Source organism: Bubalus bubalis, chromosome 7 (assembly GCF_019923935.1).
Source record: "Bubalus bubalis isolate 160015118507 breed Murrah chromosome 7, NDDB_SH_1, whole genome shotgun sequence".
NCBI lineage: Eukaryota > Metazoa > Chordata > Mammalia > Artiodactyla > Bovidae > Bubalus > Bubalus bubalis.
Window position 1 is genome coordinate 81430983 of NC_059163.1, and position 22744 is coordinate 81453726.

At 39.0% G+C, this 22744-nt stretch overlaps 1 protein-coding gene and 1 long non-coding RNA gene across 7 annotated transcripts in view; one reads left to right on the top strand and one right to left on the bottom strand.

Annotated features, from left to right (window-relative positions):
* USP53 (ubiquitin specific peptidase 53) overlaps positions 1-14540 on the bottom strand; it is a 58926-nt gene extending 44386 nt beyond the window's left edge. For both annotated transcript variants that reach the window (XM_006067662.3, XM_006067661.3), the window contains exon 1: positions 14355-14540. The gene's annotated coding sequence lies outside the window, so the exon portion shown is untranslated. The remainder of the gene's footprint in view (positions 1-14354) is intronic.
* An 87-nt stretch (positions 14541-14627) lies between these two features.
* Positions 14628-22744, top strand: part of LOC102409318 — a 266263-nt gene continuing 258146 nt past the window's right edge. For all 5 annotated transcript variants that reach the window (XR_006552366.2, XR_006552367.2, XR_006552370.2 and 2 more), the window contains exons 1-2: positions 14628-14897; positions 19344-19421. This is a non-coding gene — a long non-coding RNA (uncharacterized LOC102409318). The remainder of the gene's footprint in view (positions 14898-19343; positions 19422-22744) is intronic.

A 22744-nucleotide genomic window follows, 5' to 3' on the forward strand; every position in this document is an offset into this window, starting at 1 on the left:
CCACCTCAAACAAACACTTTGCCATCCTGTATTTCTTTTTCTTGGGGATGGTTTTGACCACCTCCTGTACAATGTTATGAATCCCATCCAAAGTTCTTCAGGCACTCTGCCTACCAGATCTAATCCCTGGAATCTCTTCGTCACCTTCACAGTATAATCATAATGGATTTCATTTAGGTCATACCTGAAAGGTCTAGTGGTTTTCCCTATTTTCTTCAATTTAAGCCTGAATTTTGCAAAAAGGAGCTCATGATCTGAGCCACAGTCACAAGAAGCAACAGTTAGAATCTGACATGGAACAATGGACTGGTTCAAGGCTGTATATTGTCACCCTGCTTATTTACCTTTTATATAGAGTACATCATGCAAAATGTTGGGCTGGATGACTCACAAGCTGGAATCAAGACTGCCAGGAGAAATATTAACAACCTCAGATATGCAGATGATACCACTGTAATGACAGAAAGTAAAGAGGAACTAAAGAGTCTCTTGATGAGGGTGAAAGAAGAGAGTAAAAAAGCTGGCTTGAAATTCAACATTCAAAAATGTTAAGATCATGGCCATCATAGCAAATAGATGGGGAACCAATGGAAACAGTGACAGACTTTATTTTCTTGGTCTCCAAAATCACTGTGGATGGTGACTGCAGTCAAGAAATTAAAAGACACTTACTCCTTGAAAGGAAAGCTATGACAAACTAGACAGCATGATTAAAAAGCAGGGACATCACTTTGCCGACAAAGATCCATATAGTCAAACCTATGGTTTTCCCAGTAGTCATGCATGGATGTGAGAGTTGGACCATAGAGAGGGTTGAGTGCCAAAGGACTGATGCTTTTGAACTATGGTGTTGGAGAAGACTTTTGAGAGTCCCCTGGACTGCAAAGAGATCAAAACAGTCAATCCAAAAGGAAATCAGTCCTGGGTGTTCATTGGAAAGACTGATGCTGAAGCTGAAGCTCCAATACTTTGGCCTCGTGATGCCAAGAGCCAACTTACTCGAAAACACCCTGATGCTGGGAAAGATTGAGAACAAGAGGAGAAGGGGGCGACAGAGGATGAGATGGTTGGATGGCATCACCGACTCAACAAACATGAGTGAGCAAACTCCAAGAGATAGTGAAGGACAGTGAAGCCTTGTATGCTGCAGTTCATGAGGTCACAAAGAATCAGATATCACCTAGCAACTCAACAACAAGTGGAGACACCTTCAAGGCCCCTGAGTGTTCTATCCTCACTCTACCCCAACAATCTATCAATGTATCAAAAGAATAATGTGCCACTGGAAAATTAATAAGATTTATCCTAGGAATTCAAATGTAATTCTGTATTTACTCTTTCAGTAAATATTGGGGAAGTTGTGCAGAAAAAGAGCTAACACAGCAATATTTACAGCAGCTGAAAGGTGGAAAAACAACCCATATATTTGACTAAAGAATAAATAAAATATGGTGTATGTGTGTATATGAATGTGTGTGTACACACATAACAGAATACATTATTTAGCCATAAAAAGAAATGAAGTACTTAAACATGCTACAACATAAACACCAAAAACATGTTGAGAAGTGAAAGTCACAGAAGACCACACACTGTAAGATTCCATTCATCCAAAATGTCCAAAAGAGACACCTCTAGAGACAGACAGTAGATAAGTGGTTGCTTACCCTGGAGACGTGAGGGCTATGGAGAACAAGTGAAGACTGGGTTGGAAAGTAATAGTAAAGGGTATTCAGATTTTTCTCCTTCCAGTTTTATTGAGACATAACTGACACACACACTGTATAAGTTTAAGGTGGATAGCATAAAGATTTGATTTAATACATGATGCAGTGATTATCACAATAAGTTCAGTGAAATATCCATCATCAAATATAGATACAGAATTAAAGAAGTAGGAAAAAATATTTTCCTTGTGATGAGAATTCTTAGGATTGACTCTAAGAACTTTCATATAACAAACAGCAGTGTTAATTATAATCATCACGTTGTACACTACATTCCTAGTTCTTAATTTATCGTATAACTAGGAGGCATAACCTGTACCTTTTGACAACCTGCATCTAGTTTACCCACTTCCCCAAGGCCCCACTTCTGGGTAAACCACAATCTGCCCTTTTTCTATAAGTTTATTTGTATGTTTGCTTGTTTTTAAAGTATAACTGACCTATAACATTATGTTAGCTCCTGTTATACAACATAGCAATTTGGCACTTCTACACATTTCAAGGAAAAAAAAAAGTTACAAAATGTCACATTACAAAAACATTACATTATTGACTATAATATAAAAACATTACGTTATTGACTATATTTCCCACACTGTACATTTCATACCTATGACTGCTTTACTTTGCAAATGGAAGCTTATTCCTCTTAAGCTCCCTCACATACTTCCTTCTTCCCTGCAACCTCGGTCCTCTGGCAGCCACTTGTTTGCTCTCTATATTCATAATTCTGTCTCTATTTTGCTATGTATAATTGTTTTGTTTTTTAGATTCTACATATAAATGAAATCACACAGTATTTGGTTTTTTATACGTGATTATTTCAGTTAACGTAATACTCTCTAAGGTCCGTCTAAGCTGTCACAATTGGCAATTTTCATTTTTATGGGTGAATAATATTCCACTGTATGTATATAAATACACGCAGCACCTCTTCTTTATCCATTCATTTATCGATGGACACCTGGGTTGCTTCCATATCTTGGCTGTTGTAAATAATGCTGCAGTAAACACAAAGGTGCATACATCTTTTCAAAATAGTGTTTTGGCTTTCTTCTGATAAATAGGAGTGCAATTACTGGATCATTTGACAGCTCTTTTTTTTTTTTTTGGCAGTCCTGTTTTTAATTTCTTGAGAAGTTTCCATATTACTTTCCACAGTGGCTGGCCAGTTTATATCTCCACCAATGGTGCACAACGGTTCCCTTTTCTCCACATCCTGGTCAACACTTGTTACCTGTTGTCTTTGTTTTGGCTGTGCTGGGTCTTAGTTGTGGCTTTTCATTGACACATGCAGGATCTTTATTGGAAGCATATGGATCTCATTCCTTGACAAGGATCAAAACTAGGGCCCCTGCATGGGAGTGCGGAATCCTAGTCTCTAGACTGCCAAGGAAGTCCCTGTCGTTTTTTTAAATGACAGCCATTCGGTGATATTTCATTGTGTTTCTGACTTGCATTTCCTTGATGATTAGTGATGCTGAGCATCTTTTCATGTGCCTGTTGGCAATCTATCTTCTTTGAAAAAAATATCTATTCAGATCCTCTGCCCATTTTTTAATCAGCTTGTTTTTCTTCTGATATTGTATTGTATGAGCTCCTTGTATATTTTGGGTATTAATCCTTTATCAAATATATTATTAACAAATACCTTCTCCCATTCAGCAGGTAGCCTTTTCCTTTTGTTGACAGTTTCCTTTGCTGTGCAAAAGATTTTTGGTTTGATGTAGTCCCATTTGTGTATTTTTACTTTTATTTGCTTTACCTGTGGAGGCATGCTGCTGCTGCTGCTAAGTCACTTCAGTTGTGTCCGACTCTGTGTGACCCCATAGATGGAAGCCCACCAGGCTCCCCCGTCCCTGGGATTCTCCAGGCAAGAACAATGGAGTGGGTTGCCATTTCCTTCTCCAGTGCATGAAAGTGAAAAGTGAAAGTGAAGTCCCACAGTTGTATCCAACTCTTAGCGACCCCATGGACTGCAGCCTACCAGGCTTCATGGGATTTTCCAGGCAAGAGTAGTGGGGTGGGGTGCCATCGCCTTCCCCATAGCTCCCAAAATATTACTAAGACTAATGTCAAAGATAGTGTTGCCTATGTATTCCTCCAGAATTTATGGTCTTAGGTCTTATATTTCAACGTTTAATCCACTTTGAATTTATACTTGTGCATGGTGTGACACATTAGTCCAGTGATTCCTTTGCACAGAGCTATCCATTTCTCCCAGGACCATTTACTGAAGACTTTGTCTTTCCTGCTGTATATTCTTGCTTCCTTTGTTATAGATCAACTGTGGGTTCATTTATGAGCTCTCTATTCTTTTCCATTGATCTATGTATCTGTTTTTCTGCCGTATTATATTCTTTTGGTGACTGCAGCTGTGTAATATAGCTTGAAGTAAGGGGACATGATATACCGAGCTTTATTCTTCTTTCTCAAAAATGTTTTAGCTATTCAAGGTCTTTTTTCCATACAAATTGTAGAATTATTTGGCCTAGTCCTGTGAAAAATGCCACTTGTGTTTTGATATGGATTGCACTGAAATTGTAGATTGTCTTGAGTAGTAGGATCATTTTAATAATATTATTTCAATCCATGAGCACAGTATATCTTTCAATCTGTTTGTGTTGTCTTCAGTTTCTTTAATCAGTGCCTTATAATTGTCTAGTGACCAAATAGGAGATGGCAAGAGTGAACGTCAACATTTTAGGAATCAGCGAACTAAAATGGACTAGAATGGATGAATGTAACTCAGATGACCATTATATCTACTACTGTGGGCAAGAAATCCTTAAAAGAAATGCAGTAGCCATCACAGTCAACAAAAGAGTCCAAAATGCAGTACTTGGATGCAGTCTCAAAAATGACAGAATGATCTCTGTTCATTTTCAAGGCAGACCATTCAATATCACAGTAATCCAACCCTATGCCCAGACCAGTAATGCTGAAGAAGCTGAAGTTGAATGGTTCTATGAAGACCTAAAAGACCTTCTAAAACTAACACCCAAAACTGATGTCCTTTTCATTGTAGGAGACTGGAATGCAAAAGTAGGGAGTTGAGAAATACCTGGAATAGCAGGCAAATTTGAAATTTGGGCTTGGAGTACAGATGAAGCAGGGCAAAGGTTAATAGAGTTCTGCCAAGAGAATGCACTGCTCATAGCAAACAGGAAAAGAAAAGAAAACAACAAACAAAAGAGGAATCTACACATGGACATCACCAGATGGTCAACACTGAAATCAGACTGATTATATTTGTTGCAGCCAAAGATGGAGAAGCTCTATACAGTCCGCAAAAACAAGACAGGGAACTGACTATGGCTGAGATCATGAAGTCCTTATTGCCAAATTCAGACTTAAATTGAAGAAAGTGGGGAAAACCACTAAACCATTCAGGTATGGCCTAAATCAAATCCCTTATGATTATACAGTGGAACTGAGAAATAGATTTAAGGGATTAGATCTGATAGAGTGCCTGATGAACTATGGACAGAGGTTCGTGACATTGTACTGGAGACCGGGATCAAGACCATCCCCAAGAAAAAGAAATGCAAAAAAGCAAAACTGCTGTCTGAGGAGGTCTTACAAATAGCTGTGAAAAGAAGAGAAGCAAAAAGCAAAGGAGAAAAGGAAAGATACACCCATTTGAATGCAGAGTTCCAAAGAATAGCAAGGGGAGATAAGAAAGCCTTCCTCAGGGATCAATGCAAAGAAATAGAGGAAAACAACAGAATGGGAAAGACTAGAGATCTCTTCAAGAAAATCAGAGATACCAAGGGAACATTTCATGCAAAGATGGGCTCGATAAAGGACAGAAATGGTATGGACCTAACAGAAGCAGAAGATATTAAGAAGAGGTGGCAAGAATACACAGAAGAACTATACAAAGAAGATCTGCATGACCCAGATAATCACGATGGTGTGATCACTCACCTAGAGCCAGACATCCTGGAATGTGAAGTCAAGTGGGCCTTAGGAAGCATCACTATGAACAAAGCTAGTGGAGTGATGGAATTCCAGTTGAGCTATTTCAAATCCTAAGAGATGATGCTGTGAAAGTGCTGCACTCAATGTGCCAGCAAAGTTGGAAAACTCAGCAGTGGCCACAGGACTGGAAAAGGTTAGTTTTCATTCCAATCCCAAAGAAAGGCAATGCCAAAGAATGCTTAAACTACCGCACAATTACACTCATCTCACACGCTAGCGAAGTAATCCTCAAAATTCTCCAAGCCAGGCTTCAGCAATACATGAACCATGAACTTCCTGATGTTCAAGCTGGTTTTAGAAAAGGCAGAGGAACCAGAGATCAAATTGCCAACATCCGCTGGATCACTGAAAAAGCAAGAGAGTTCCAGAAAAACATCTATTTCTGCTTTATTGACTATACCAAAGCCTTTGACCATGTGGATCACCACAAACTGTGGAAAATTCTGAAAGAGATGCGAATACCAGACCACCTGACCTGCCTATTGAGAAACCTGTATGCAGGTCAGGAAGCAACAGTTAGAACTGGACACGGAACAACAGACTGGTTCCAAATAGGAAAAGGAGTACATCAAGGCTGTATATTGTTACCCTGCTTATTTAACTTCTATGCAGAGTACATCATGAGAAACGCTGTGCTGGAAGAAGCACAAGCTGGAATCAAGATTGCCGGGAGAAATATCAATAACCTCAGATATGCAGATGACACCACCCTTATGGCAGAAAGTGAAGAGGAACTAAAAAGCCTCTTGATGAAAGTGAAAGAGGAGAGTGAAAAAGTTGGCTTCAAGCTTAACATTCAGAAAACGAAGATGATGGCATCTGGTCCCATCACTTCATGGCAAATAGATGGAGAAACAGTGGAAACAGTGTCAGACTTTATTTTGGGGGGCTTCAAAATCACTGCAGATGGTGACTGCAGCCATGAAATTAAAAGATGCTTACTCCTTGGAAGAAAAGTTATGTCCGACCTAGACAGCATATTAAAAGGCAGAGACATTAATTTGCCAACAAAGGTCCGTCTAGTCATGGCTATGGTTTTTCTAGTGGTCATGTATGGATGTGAGAGTTAGACTATAAAGAAAGCAGAGCACTGAATAATTGATGCTTTTGAACTGTGGTGTTGGAGAAGACTCTTGTAAGTCCCTTGGACTGCAAGGAGATCCAACCAGTCCATCCTAAAGGACATCAGTCCTGGGTGTTCATTGGAAGGACTGATGTTGAAGCTGAACTCCAATACTTTGACCACCTCATGAGAAGAGCTGACTCATTGGAAAAGACCCTGACAGTGGGAGGGATTGAGGGCAGGAGGAGAAGGGGACGACAGAGGATGAGATGGTCGGATGGCATCACCAACTCAATGGACATGGGTTTGGGTAAACTCTGGGAGTTGGTGATGACAGGGAGTCCTGGCGTGCTACCGTCCATGGGGTCACAAAGAGACACGACTGAGCGACTGAACTGAACTGAAGTACCAGACTACAGTCCATGGGGTCACAGAGTGTCAGACACATCTTAGTGACTAAACAGCAACAGGTCTTATACCTCCAGAGTTAGATCTTTTTCTAAGTTGTATTCTTTTAAATGCAATTGTAAATTCTAACCACCAATGATTTGATTAGGCTACTAGATCAGTCTCGGTAAATGGTAGTAATAGCTGAAATTGGACTCATTATAGCTGTTATAGGGCTTCCCTTGTGGCTCAGACAGTAAAGCATCTGCCTACAATGCAGGAGACCCGGGTTCGATCCCTGGGTCAGGAAGATCCTCTGGAGAAGGAAATGGCAACTCACTCCAGTACTCTTGCCTAGAGAATCCCATGGACGGAGTAACCAGTAGGCTACAGTCCATGGGGTCTCAAAGAGTCAGACACAACTGAGCGACTTGACTTCACTTCACTTCATAGCTGTTATGGTTGAACTGTGCTCTGCCCCCCAAGTATTTTGAAGTACTAGCCTCTAGTACCTGTGAACATGATCTCATTTGGAAATAGGGTTTTTACAGATGAGATTAGGTTATGATGAGATCATTAGGATGGGGCCTAATCAAAAAGACTAGCAGAAGTCATTAGAAGAAGAGACAGAGACAAACAGAATATCATGTTTGATACAGAATGATACAGCTACAAGTAAAAGAACACCAAGAATTGACAGCTACCACAAGAAGCTAGAAAGTGGCAAGGGAGGATTCTGTACTGAGCCCTAGAAAGGAACCAATCCTGCTAAAACCTTGATTTTGGACTTCTAGCCTCCAGAACTGTGAGAGAACAATTCTATTGCTTTAAGCTGTCTTGTTTGTGGTCCTTTGTGACAGCAGCCCTAGGAAACTAACACAATAGCTGATAAAGCCTTAGAGACTCCTTTGTTCTTTTAAGTATATTGTTTCTTTCTTGATTATGAAACAGTATTTGTTTTTTATATAGATATCTAAAATACACATAAATATTTAAAACAGAAAATTTAGAAATACATACAATCCCATAGAAGGGGAGAATCACTGTTAATAAAGCTGCTGAAATACACTCTTAACAGTACCCTGGCCTAGCCATCAAACTCTAAAGTGAAATTTCATTTTAACATCTTTTCACTATAAGCAATATAGCTAACTAAGGGACATACTGAAGAGTTTTCAGTGATATATTACAACCATCCACCTTGCTAGTAAAACTATTTAAAACTTTATTTTAGATAATTAGATAGCAAACTATCTATAAGTATGCCTATATTTATATATATATATACTTATATATACCTATACATAGGTAAGTGTGCATGCTAAGTCACTTCAGTCATGTTCAACTCTGCACCACCAGACTCCTCCGTCCATGCGGATTCTCCAGCCAAGAATACTGACTAGAGTGGGTTGCCATCCCCTCCTCCAAGGATCTTCCCATATGTAGGTAGATAGCAAGTTAAAGCAAAACAAAAACAAAAACAACTCATTCATTATAGGGCTCCTTTTTATAAAGTTGAAGGATTATAGTAAGAAAGATAATAGAAGAAGAGATGACTTTTGATACAGAAAACCACAGTCACTCTACAAATGGAGGAACTGAGAAGACGATACTAGAAAATTTATTAAACACAAAATAAAATTAAAGTAATAAGGACAAACCATACTACCACCACCCCAAAAAGCAAATTTTAAGTAACTTTCAATGTTTTGTATCTTTTTGCTCAACTTCTTTATGCCCAATAAAGAACTGTGCTTTATTTATTCTGGCTGTTACCAATCACTAGTTTCCAATGGCAATTAATTAGAGAAAAACAAGAGCGCATATGTATCCAGAATACAGAGTATGAACGTGAAAGACAATGGCTTATGGCAATCTGCTTTAAGACATGATCTTCAGAAGAAAAGTATGCCATGCCAAGGCAGGTATCACCTAACATTCCTTTGCCTTGACAAAGCCCCAAACTGAACTCCTGCTTTACCTCTATCTTCTTCCCCATTTTAGCTGATGGTAACTTCATCATTCTAGTCACTCAGAAGAAATAATCTTGGTATCATCTTTGACGCCTCTTGCTTGAATATCTTAGACAGAATGTGCCCAATTCTTACCACCTCCACTTCTACAATTCTGGACTTCGCCATCATCAGATCTTTCCTGGATTGCCAGACAACGTCGTAATTGTCTCCTTGCTTCTACCATTAGCTGTTACAGTCTATTCTCAAGATTAGACATGAAACTTCTAAAATTAAATGATAAAGCCATCCCTCTGTTCAAAACTTTTTAATGGGTCCTTATTACATTCAGATTAAAAACCAAAAGTCTTTACAATGGCCTGCAAAGCTTATACTACCTGCTAAAAGTAAAAACGCTTTTTTCTAAACTCATACCACTTCTGAGCCCAGATGTGTGGGTTTTTACACAATAAGCAATTCTTTAATTCTCAAGACACTACAATTTAACTCGATTTGACACTACTGGAGTTAGTATCAGATCCCACAAGCCAATGGCTCAGTCCCACTAGAGACTCCCCATTTTAGACACCAACCACAAGTCCCAAGAGTCACCTGTATTTCTGATTAACCACCAATATGTTAGGGGTTCCCTCCAACCTCTGCCAAGGATTCAATTAACTTGCTGCCATGCCTCTGGAAAACAGCTTACTTAAGTGGGTTTCAACTTCATTATAAAAAGATACAACTCATGAGCAGTCTGATGGAAGAGCTGAAACAGGGCAAAAAATGTGGGAAGGGGCAAGGAGCTTCCACACCCTCTCAAGAACACCATCCTCCCAACACCTCTACAAGTTCACCAACCCAAAAGCTCTTCAAACCGCTTCAGTTAGGATTTTTTAATGGAGGTTTCATTGTGTATGCATGCTTGATTAAATATTTGGCCACTGGTGAGTAGCTCAACCTCCACGTCTCCCCTCTCTGGAGCTGTGTGTATATGTATGTGTATGGTGAGGAGAGGGGGTGGAGGGCTGAAAAATTCAATCCTCTAATCCCATGGTTGGTTTTGTGGCAATCCGTTCTCACCCTGCGGCTAGCACCCAGTCACCAACACACATTTATCTCGACCATAGCCATCTCAACACACATTTACCACCTTGCAGATTCCAAGAATTTTCGGAGCTGTGTGCCAGGAAACAGGCAGAGACCAAATATACATTTCTTCTTATGTAACACCCATCTTCTCACCTCTAACTTCATCCCTAACTACGTTCCCTTTACATTCTCCGTTTTCAACTTTATGGGCCTCCTCGTTATTCCTGAACAAACCACGCAAACTCCTGCTCTAAAGCCTTGACAACTCTATTCCACTGCCTGGAGTACACTTCCTCTTGATACCCACACGACTTCTTCCTGGCTCACTTCATGATTGCTTTGCTCAAAATTCACCTTCTATATGAGGCTTATACTTAAAATTGCAACCCACTCCATATTCCCAATTCCCCTTGCCCTGCTCTACTTTATCTTTTCTCCTTGGCATTCTTCACCAACTAAGATAGCATACAATTGACTTATTGTTTTTTTATCACTGTTTATCATTGTTTCTCCTCCCAATCCTCTTAGAATATAAACTGAATTCCAAGCAACTAGAACAATACAAAGTACATGGTAGGCAGTCATTAAATACTTACTGAATGAAGCTCAGGAAATAAAGCGAAACCTCAATCAACAAACCCTATGAAATCAACAAAGGGGACCCGGGCATTAAAGGTATAGGACAACTTCCCACCACTTGGCAGCTAGGTTAGTGTCAGTAGTATACTGACAAGGAGGTAAGATTATTTCAGGCCTATACAGCAGTACCTTATAATAGAAAACATCTTCTAGGGTTCAAACAGACTGCTCACCTAAAAACAGGGAGGGCCATAATTAGAGGGCCAAGATTTTATTATGCAGGGTGAGAAGTTTAGAAGAAGATAAAGCACAAAGTACCTGGTTAACAAAGAATGCCCTGATGGGTTCTTGACAAGGATGGAATTCATGTTCTGGCACTGACCTCATGATTTCCAATTATTCTACCTCTGAAAAACTTCCACCAACACAGCATATTACTCAACTACTTAATCATTAAAAGCAAATGAATTCCATTATCTATAATTATGATCTATATTAAAAAGTTCATAGAATTATGGTAAGAATCACAAACCATGTCTAAAATAACTAATAAATGCCCCAAACACGGCAAGCACTCAGTAAAAATGCGAGCTAAGTATAATAACAGCAAAAACACAATCTTTGATATAAAATGATTTTAACACTATAAAAAACACATCTGAAGAAAAAGTAAAAGCTGTATTGATATTTTACACCCCATTTTGTTATTCCTCCATTTCTTTAAGCTGATGTATCAATCTTGACTAAAGACATAATCCAGATTAGTGGCATCAGATAAACTGTACAATGAATTATTAACTTTCAAATTTTAAAATCTATTAAGTCATTCTTAGTAGAAAATAAGTAGTTTCATTTGTAGAGCTATCCTACTTTAAGAAAACTTAAAATATGAAAACTTCTAATTACAAAAAGAAGTTTGGGAATGCTTCAGTTTACAAGTAGATTCACCATAGAATTATTTTAAACATTGATTTATGAACTGAGCTAGAGAAAGAGAAATGAGTTACCATGTTAGAAGGCAATGCATCAGAAATAAAGTGAAAGCAATTCTGAAATAATGTAAGCAACAGAGATTTAATTTAGAAGAATTCAACCTATGTACAACTTTTCAGAAAAATTCAAAACTTCCTTAATGACAATTTTAATTCATAAATAACACGACAACCATGCAGCCATAAACAATAACTAGCAACTTTTCTGAAGTGACTCATGTAAAATAAAAGTTCTTCAACCATATGCAATGGCTTGTAGCACGTTGGGGTATGTTACGGAACACCTTTGATGGCAGCCTATGGACCCCTTAGGATGATGTTTGTAAAAACATAAAATATAATTCATGGGATTACAATTAAAAAAGGGCGAAAAAAGTGTATAAGATTCCCAAGAAACCCAGTTACATTAAAATTCAGTTCTAATCATAGACCACAGTTTTAATCATGAATCCTCAGTTAATAAAAGAACTGCTGATAGAGGTTACGGATTAACTTGGAAAAGCAAAGAAGAAATACTTTTGCCTAAATATTCTATACATGTAGTATTCCTAGTATTTAAAAAAATAACTTGCCAAGATTAGGATATTATATAGTTATTTAAAGTTTAAATAACCTTTGAAAGTTTTTATCTCTGGTAAGAACATTTCTTATTCCTACTGTGTGCATATACTATAATGCAAAATAACAGTTTCAACAGGAAAATAATTTGTGACTTGACTACTGAATGTGTACATTACCTTAAAACAGAATTTTCATTTTTGAACTCTGGCTAAAAAAAACTTCTAAATCATTATTCCCAAAATATCCTGGTACTGCACAGTTTAAAATATATATTTGACACTAAATAATGGAAAAGATCTTGAATCACAGTATTTACTAAAATCGTTAAGGTTTTTGATTTTTTAAGAAAAAGAATAAACTAAGTGAGAAATGGTGCCCTTCCACCATTAAAATAGCTTTCTTTGAAAAAACCACTTTTTTGTATCTAAAGAAAATATTAATAAATGACTATTAGTGTCAAGTTACAAGAGCTATACAAATCTACCTACATTTACAAAAACATTTTTTTAGTTAATAGGGAAAATGAAAGATCTGTTCTTGGTTGCTTATTTTTCACACTGTAGGAAAAAAACACACATAACTAGTGTGTTGAGTAGAACAAATCACTTTCATGTTTTATCACTAGTAATTGTGAAAATAAAACAAACTGTACAGTGAGTTCATTTTAAAAACGAATAAAATTTAAAATAAAAACAAAAACCTTGTTTTTTTCAGAGCATAACTAACTCCTTCCTACAGTGTGTTTGTCTATTTGAAATTATGACAACAGCAGATAAATTATATATTCCTTTTTTTTTTTCATATATTACATTTGCAATATGTTTCATTTGTTTTCATTTCTCTTTGCCTAGACCATCATCATGGAACTGAAAAGAATAGAACATTAAACTAACAAGAAGTATTTAATATTAACTTAGCCAAAAGTTCATTTCAATTCGAATTTTGTTAGGAATTTCTCCTTCTTTTAAATACTGAGAATTACGAACGCTTTTCTTTAAAGAACATTACTAAAAGTGAATCAGATCCTAATCACAAAGAACCTCCTAAATTTAAACATCCCTCAGAAATAGCCTTGAAAACTCACTGCAAAAAAATACATATTTTCTTCCAGATAAGGAAACATTTGGCAAACTCTTATCTAACAAATAAAGCCTTGCAGTACATTTGCAAGCATTAATGAGGCTTCGTACTGATGGAGAAAACCTTGTAGCGGAATCAAAACCTCAGAGCACGCTCGAAATGCAGGCTTTAGAAACGCTCTCTGTTACACCTGTGCAAGTACTTCCTGTTCTCCAAAGATATTTAAAAGTTGTTTGGTAAACGTCCCGTTGGAGAAAGAAATGGCAACCCACTCCAGTATTCTTGCCTGGAAAATCTCATGGACGGAGGAGCCTGGCGGGCTACAGTCCATGGGGTCGCAAAGAAGTCGGATACGACTGGGCACACACCAGACCAGAAGTGTCCACTAAATCGCCATTTAGAAGCTAAACATTAACTTCATAAATTACTACTACTAAATCACTGCATTATTACTACTACCACTCAGAAATCACCAGTCTGAAGTCTCACGAATCATCTCTTCTCCAAACAGAGCAACAAAACCTCTTTAAAAAGCGGCTGCTCGAGAGGCAGTGGCTTGGATAGTGAGGGGCAGGCGCCAGGTAAGCATAATATTCATAATTCCAAAGCACTAAGCGACCCAGCAGGATCCCAGGTTCCGCCTCTGGCCAGCCCTCAAATACAGCAGCAACAACCACAACCCAGTAAGTACAGGACCTCCTCCCTACGCGTTCGCCTCCAGCCTGGTCAAAGGCACCTCCGCCAGATCCTGGACGCGGCGGGAGGGCGGCGGGAGGGCTGCGTGACCTCGAGTCTGCCCCGAAGCGGCTGGGGGAGGAGGTCGGGGGGCAGCGAGGAGAGACATCGAGTCTGGGACTGGAACGTGGGTCTTCCAGTCAGGCCCGCGGAGGTCGCAGGTCTTTGGATCTCCAGCCAGGGACTAGTTTCGGAGACTTACCTTGAGCTCTGCCCTTTTAGCAAGACGGGCGTGCGGTCCAGGTAGAGAAATATGGGCCTTCTACCGCCACAGGGCAATCTCCCGCTGGCCCAGCTCCGCGTCAAGCTGACACCAGGCTGACACACCAACAGCTGCCAGCGAAACCGAGGCTCACCGGGAACTGGAGCAGAGGCGACTGGTCTCCGCCGCCCAGACCTCGACCCAGCGCATGGAGCATGCGCACACGCCTCACCACCCAAAGGCCAGTCAGGCCAGTGACACCTGCGATCAACAGGTCCTGGGAGCCCCGCCCAAATCCCCGCCTCACCCCCGCCCCGCCTCCTCGAAGTTGACCCCGCCCTCAGGCTCCAGGAGCTGGCTCCGCCCCCACACGCGATTTCCCGGCTTTCCAGACCTGCGGATCTGTGTTCCCGCGCGGGTTCGATAGGGCTGGTGATCCAGTTGACTTACTCCGAGCCGCGAGATCCCGCGAGAGCAGGGAATTGACTATTTTTCTTAAGGCGGGAGCGGAGCGCTGGGGTTAACTGTTCGAGAAGGCTGCAGGTTGGTTTTTGTGGTGTAGAGAGAAAAAAGGAATAGTTGTGGAAGTAGTTATTCCGATACTCTTGGTCATTTATTTATTCATTATTTTCTAAGGTCAGGGACACGAATCCACCAGACACTGGGTTTTAAGTTAGTTGTTATTACCTCAGAGAAAACGACCTGTATCGGTTGGCCTCGAAACCCTAGGCGAATTCGCAGTTCTCTTTAGCTTTCTGTGAATCCTTACAACCTGTTTGCAGTTAAATGATTTACATTGGCTTGAATGTATATTCCCCAACTGGTTGTTTCGTGACTATTTAATAAAATGAAAGGCTTAATAAACATGTTGACCCCGTTAATGGTTAAGTGTGAGAAAAATTTGGCGTCCTCCTTACTGTGCTTTCAACAGGTTTTAAGTTGCAAGCTAATGTTTGGGAAATGGGCGAAACTTCGTTTTGTAATAACTTGTTTCTTAGGAATAGTAGTAAAAGGAAAACCCACTGTCATCTTTAGTATAAACGATCCCTCTCAATGAATAGTAAGGTTTTGGAACTCATTTCAAAGCTGTTGCAGGTTCAACATACAGATTCTAAAAATTGATCAAACAGGTAGGTAACTCGAAATGTCTATTTGAAGAAACAGAAAGAGGAAACATTTTAGATTGATATAGGCAAGTAGTACCTGTGACGGAATCAAGGAGAATTTGTTGAGCATTTATTGTTCCCTTCACTGAATTGGGCACTGAAGAAAATACAGTGAAGTTTAAAATAGGGTTCTTGCCCTCAGGAAATTTAAAACTTGGAGAAGGAGAAAAAGAACTACATTAAAAAAAAAAAGCACCATTAATTCTCCCCCCTAGTGCTACTTTCTCCTGGTTTTGCGACTACCTCTCTGAGGCACTTTAAATATTTTTATTCTTAACTGTGCCCTCTGTGTTCTCAAACTCCATTTTCTTGTGTTGTAACTTCTTTTGTGTCTTTGAACAGTCTTTTCCCCACGATGGACTTATCTACTAGGTATACTGGGCACCTGGAGAAGGAAATGGCACCCACTCCAGTATTCTTGCCTGGAGAATCCCAGGGACAGAGGAACCGGGTGGGCTGCCATCTATGGGGTCGCACAGAGTCGGACACGACTGATGTGACTTAGCAGCAGCAGCAGCATCCTGGGCACCAAGGACTCCCAAATGGATATCTTCAGCTTAGACCCTTTTAAGCAACAGCATCTTTGGGTGTCATGTGCTGAGTCACTTCAGTAGTATCCAACTCTTTGCAACCCTATGAACTGTAGCACACCAGGCTGCTCTGTCCATGGGATTCTCCAGGCAAGAATGCTGGAGTGGATTGTCATTCCCTTCTCCAGGGGATCTTCCTGACCCAGGAATCGAACCCTGTCTCTCATCTCTTATGGCTTCTGCATTGCAGGCAGTCATATAGGTATGTCCCAAATTGACTTGGACATCTTTTCTGTTCCCTACTCCTAGTGTCGTATCTCTTCCCACCCATCTGGAACCTACACTGCTTTCATTCCCTATTTTAGATAATAGCACCCAGTTGCCCAAGTCAAGAATCCATGTGTACCCCTATATTACATTTCCTTCATTTCCTCTGTCCTGATACCAAATTTGATTAATTCATCTCCTTAAGGATCTCTCAACCCCCACACCCCTTTTAATCTCCATTCTCACTGTCTTAATCTATCGGCTAATCATCATCTCTCCTAACTCATCTCCCTTGGACCACTGCAATAGGCTCTAGTTATTTCCCACTCCAGTCCAACATCCATGTCTGTTAATAATTTTTATAACACAAAAATATGATTACAATATTACCAAGCTTTTTTCAGGAGCTCCCCATCTCCTTCAGGACCTGGCCCCAGACTTAGTCTCATCTACTACTCTTGCCCATTTACGCCATGCTAGCTGTATTGAATTCCTTGCTCATCTGTGTTTCTACTAGGTTCTCTCAAGATCTTTTAGGTCTCAGTTGAATACTTATTTCATCCATGGAAACTTTCATAACTTCCTGAGACAGATTTGCCCTTCCTTCACCCTTTTTGGGTTTATCTATAACAATTATGTTATAATATAGTTATTTCTTTGCAAATGTAATTGACAGAGCACTCTTGAAAAATAATTTGAACTTTGGATAATAAAGACTCATACTATCTCCCTGCCTCCTTTCTAGATTGTAGAATGCCCTTCAGTTTACCATGCTCAAGAATTTGACAAAACCGTAACTGTACAGTTTTTTTAATCATATAACTTCAAACTTTCTGCTACTTCTTGGCATATTTAAGTACTGAGTTTTACATGGTATACTAGGTCACAAGTTAGAGTCAAATGGGCAGTCTGAAGCAAACAGTGAAAAAAAGGAAAATTGACAGTGCACTGTATTTTAGGACAGGAGTTGCTCCCAAAAAACTTTGTAGTTAGAAATGTCACAACATAAGTTTTAAATGTACTGCCTCTGAGAATTACTGTTTGTTCTCGAAGTATATGTGCAGTTATTGGGCAGACCCAAATTAATGAGGAAAAATCTCTGCACTTCTCACTGACTTGAGGTCATGAAAGAAAAGATTTGGAATGCCAAAGACCACCTTATGTTGTTTGAATGAGGCCAAGCCAAAGTTTACATCATCAGCACCACCACACTTACATACATCTTTATTATTCTGGAGTGATTATAATCCAGACTTCGGGAGATGTACCATCTTGTGGTTCTATTCACCCTATTCACTAATAAGTGGTAGCAGTAGCAGATGCAGGCTTCGGGAGATGTACCATCTTGTGGTTCTAATCACCCTATTCACTGATAAGTGGTAGAGGTAGCAGTATTCTGTTCTGAGAAGCTGTCATCTGGTAGTTCCAGGAGGTAAACAACAGCTAAAGACATGGCAAACCATGAATGGGCTGGGTAGGATAAAGTGAAATATAGTATAGAGAAGTTGTAGCTAAATGGCTGTCTCAGGATTGGATGTGAGACTAACTCCTTTTTTCCTAATTGCATGAAGGAAATGTTGACAAGTGTTATCTTCTTAGTAAACTTGTAGAGAACAGGGACTATATTTTTTCACTGTGAATTTCTAGGGCATAGCACAGTGCCTGGCATAGATATATAACAAATGTGTTCAGTGGATAGGCTGAAGAACTAGAAGTTCTGTTAATTTTTTAGAGAATAGAGACATCTGTGTGGACCAGAATTGGGGAAAGCTGCTATGGGAGATCAGATATGAGCTTCAACTTGGAAGGTTCATGGGTAGGCGTATTTGAATCTCTGTGAAGGAGATATGACTATTCAAGAGCAAAGTTTTAGAAACAGGAATTAAAGCCAATGCAGGGCTATAATAGGAAGCCTTTTAAGTTCTTGAACAGGATGTTTAGTTTGGAATTATATACGGATTTGTAGGGGAAATTGTAGTGAGGCAAGAAGATGAGCTAAATCAGTACAATTCCAGAGAAACCTTCAGTGATGATGAGGCCAAGCAAAAAATCTAGTCATAATCAACCACTTCCTCTATGACTCACATACCAATTTTTGTAACACCATCCTCTTACATGGCTTTCCTCCAACCTATTTGGTTGTTCCTTTTCAACCTGCTTTTCTCTTACACTTTCTAGATGATGGTGTTCGTTGTGCCTGGCCCTAAGACCAGGTTTTATTCTCATGGTTTTAAATATATATTTCGCACACAGCAGCCAAAGTAGCCTATTTTAAATATTGACATGTTACCCCCCTACTTAAAATTGTTCAAAGACTTACTATATACATAAAATAAAATCCAAATAGACACCTGAAGGAGCTATTCTTCCCTCCGTAACAGCATCTCATGCTATCAAGGATTTTGCACTCTTTATTCCCTATACCTAGAACCCTGGTTCTTAATGGGGGGTGCTATTGTCTCTCAAGGGACATTTGGCAAAGGCCAATATGTTGCTGATTGTCACAGGGTAGGAAGGGAGTGCTGCTACTGGTATCCAGTTGGGGTGAGGCCAATTCTAAACACCACACAACAGACAAGTCACCCACAACAAAGAATTATATGGCTCAAAATGTCATTAGTGCCAAAGCTGGGAAACCCTGACCTACAATGCCTTCCCCTGAGTCTCCAAGTGGCTGACTCCTTTTCATCCTCTATACTCTAGTTTTAACTTTGTTTTCCTAGAAGTCATCTTTGACTTAGAACTTCCTACCTGTCTCTATCACAGTGTTCTGTTTATTCATCTCATACCACTTTTCAAAACCTGTGATTATTTAGTTTATTTGTTTGTCTTTCTCACTATCTAGAAAGCAGATCCCATGAAAAGCCTCTCTCCATCATTATTCTTTCTGTAAAGGCTAATACAGTGGCACAGAGTAGGCATCAATAAAGAGTTATTTGACACCTGAATCTGGATCTACAGTGTCATAGAATGAAAACAATAAGGCTTTTTCTTCTTCTTTTTTTCTGTAAAATTAAAATATGCAGTTACTGAGAGAACAGATTGAAGACACCTGCAAGGAAGTTGTCATCACTCAGTGTCTTCTGGAAGTCAGCTGGCCTGAGGTCAGTATTCAGATGTGCTCCACAAATACCCTTCCTTCCTAAGTAGCTTCTCACAATCAGAACCAAAAGTAGAATCATACTATGGCCAATTTAACTAATGTCTGTGAAGTAAAGAGAATCAGGCAGGAAGGAAAAAAAAGAAACAAGGATGAATAATACCAAAAATGATATAAAATTATTTGATCAAACTAAGAAGTTTAGAAGACCCAATTTTTTAATATGTTGCATGTCTTTACAAAGCTGTTTCAAAACTGTATTTAGAATTACCTGGTTAAAATACATTTTAATTTTTTTCAGTTAAGAAAATATGTATTGTGGACATATATTGCTTTGTCCTTTCCTGCTTTTACCAGTAATAATAGATCATACCACTTAACCCCAGGATGGGCATAACTTCATGTTGAGCATTTCATCATTTTCTGGCTCTGGTGATTAGTGTATGAGTGATTTGAGCTAATCAGTATTCTTTCTCAGGAGTTTTCAAATTATTAATAGAGCTTACAGGAAAGATCCTTTTTCTTCTCTGTGTACAAAGCTATAAAACTGTAAGCTCAGAGGTGCTTGTGGCAATGTGCCTTGTCATTTACAGTATCTAGTCTGAAAGAATAAGGCAGCTTTGGAGGAGAGGGGAAAGAGAAAAGTTCCTAAGGGTTCTCTAGCCTCTTATAAAATAGGTAATTCAGGAACTGAGTGTTCACTAAACTGCAGCATGACCTTTTGTTAAACATCAGATTAAATTCAGTATCCATAGCATCTTAGCCAGCTCTTCCTTAGGCACAACTTTACTGGCCTTACATTCCAATCTTTCTATTAGCTAGTTAACCACATTGAGTGGTTTAACCAGTAACCTCCTTAATTTTGCTGACTTATTGTCAGTTTAAGCAATTTCATTACCTTTGTTATTTCACTTTGAAGCATCCTAATTTTCTTATCTGTAAAACTGGGATGAGAAATAATACTTATATATGATGTATTTTGATGTTCCCAGATAAAAGCAACTATAAAGTCTTATACTGTGTTATTATGGCCATTAGTGTTGTTATTACAGTTACCAATACTGCTGTCATCAATGATAATATGTTGCTATAAGAACCTGTATATTGTTTTTCTTGCTATAATATGTATTTTATTACAGTCTCAAAGATACACAAGGCTTTAGATTCCTTCTGGTCCAGCCTCCTACTCACTAAAGTACTATCCCTGACAGTAGTTGTCCAAACTCTGTTCAAATATGGTAACAGCAGTAGAAAACTTGATGTTTTGTGAGACATCCTTTTCTTTTTAAGACTTCTTTAACCACTAAGAAATTTTCATCACGGTGAGTTGAAACTTACCTTCTAGTAATTTCTATACACAGATCTTATTTCTATCCTTTATAGGAACGGAGATCTATGTTCTCTTTTCCATAAGACACTACTGAACTTTGAAAACATGTTTTGTGTTTTCTAGCGAAAAGTTCTCTCAAAAATTTTTTGAAGGCCTAGTAAAATATTAAACTAATATGCTCATTCATTCATTCTACTTCACCTTATCCCACAAAGATTTAAAGTAAATTCTAAAAAATAAAATAAATTCTAACATATAATATAAAACAATGGTCAAACATAAATAAGAAAAAGAATCAGAACTATGAGAAAGTAGAATATGAGTAGAATGTAAAGAGTGAGAATGAAAGAATAAAAATAAGCATGAGCCTGTGGCTTAAGTTTGTTTGACTCTGATCTGAAATTATAAGTGAATATGATATTTATCCGTGACAGGAAACATTTTTCTGTCATCATCTAAAATGCTTTTTCCTCTACGTTGGCCCTCATCTAAAAAGGCTCTTACCTGTGTTCACTGACAATAGACTCATCTACATGTCCCTGGAAAATGAAGTAATAGGCATCATAATCCATGAAACTGACTTCAGGATGCAATATTGTTGTCAACTTCTGGAAAAGATATGGTGACAAAAAAAAAATGCTTCTGCAATTAGCATGATTATCAGTTCAGTTCAGTTCAGTTCAGTTGCTCAGTTGTGTCCAACTTTTTGCAACCCCATGGACTGCAGCACTCCAGGCTTCCCTGTCCATCACCAATTCCTGGAGCTTGCTCATTCTCATGTCCATTGAGTCCATGATGCCATCCAACCATATCATCCTTTGTCATCCCCTTCTCCTCCTGCCTTCAATCTTTCCCAGCATCAGAGTCTTTTCCAATGAGTCAGTTCTTTGCATCTGGTGGCCAAAGTATTGGAGTTTCAGCTTTAACATCAGTGCTTCCAATGAATATTCAGGACTGATTTCCTTGAGAATTGATGGTTTGATCTCTTCGCAGTCCAAGGGACTCTTAAGAGTCTTCTCCAACACCACAGTTCAAAAGCATCAATTCTTTGGCGCTCAGCTTTCTTTATAGTCCAAGTCTCACATCCATACGTGACTACTGGAAAAACCATAGCTTTCACTAGATGGACCTTTGCTGGCAAAGAAATGTCTCTGCTTTTTAGTATGCTGTCTAGAATGGTCATAGCTTTTCTTCCAAGGAGCAGGCATCTTTTAATTTCATGGCTGCAGTCACCATCTGCAGTGATTTTGGACCCCAAGAAAATAGTCTGTCACTGTTTCCATTGCTTCCCCATCTATTTACCATGAAGTGATGGGACCAGATGCCATAATCTTAGTTTCTTGAATGTTGAGATTTAAGCCAGCTTTTTCACTTTCCTTTTTCACTTTCATCAAGAGGCTCTTTAGTTCCTCTTCATTTTCTGCCATAAGGGTGGTATCATCTGCATATCTGAGGTTATTGCTATTTCTCCTGGCAGTCTTGATTCTAGCTTGTGCTTTATCCAGCCCAGGCATTTTGCATGTTGTACTCCCCACAGAAGTTAAATAAGTAAGGTGATAATATACAGCCTTGATGTACTCCTTTCCCATATTGGAACCAGTCTGTTGTTCCATGACTGGTTCTAACTGTTGCTTCTTGACCTGCAAAGAGATTTTGCAGGAGGCAGGTTAGGTGGTCTAGTATTCCCATCTCTTGAAGCATTTTCCACAGTTTGTTGTAATCTACACATTCAAAGGCTTTGGTGTTTTCAATAAAGCAGAAGTAGATATTTTTCTGGAATTCTCTTGCTTTTTCTATGATCCAACGGATGTTTCCTCTGGTTCCTCTGCCTTTTCTAAATCCAACTTGAACATCTGGAAGTTCATGGTTCACATACTGTTGAATCCTGGCTTGGAGAATTTTGAGCATTACTTCGCTAGCATGTGAGATGAGTGCAATTGTGCAGTAGTTTGAGCATTCTTTGGCATTGCCTTTCTTTGGGATTGGAATGGAAACTG